Raw genomic sequence first — 436 nt, 5'->3', positions numbered from 1 at the left:
GAGAATGAGTGCGAGTGAATGTGCCTTCGGTTTTTATCGTTTCGTTCCGCGGTTTGACTTTTATAACGGGGAGAGTTTTTTCCTATTTTAAGTCATTAAATAGAATCTTATAAAAACGTACATTTGAAATTGCCTCTATTCACCAGTTCGAAGATTCTTTAGGCATTTTTGAGGGTAATGGCTTACAATTCAGTGCATTCCAATCATGAAATGATTTCTTACTTTTATTTTTTAATTTAATGTTTTATTGGAATATATTTAAATTCGAAATAGGAATTTAAATTACTTATTGAACGTAAAAAAGCTTCCATTACAAGCGGAGACGGGGATTTCTGGGCCAGATTGTAATAATTTGAAATATAGTTTAACTAAAAACTAAAAAAAAACTAAAATACCGCTAAAAAGCACAAAATTCTCTTAGGTATTCGAAAATTAC

The sequence above is a fragment of the Leptidea sinapis genome, chromosome 13, assembly GCF_905404315.1.
Source record: "Leptidea sinapis chromosome 13, ilLepSina1.1, whole genome shotgun sequence".
Lineage (NCBI taxonomy): Eukaryota > Metazoa > Arthropoda > Insecta > Lepidoptera > Pieridae > Leptidea > Leptidea sinapis.
Note: the sequence above shows the minus strand (reverse complement) of the source record.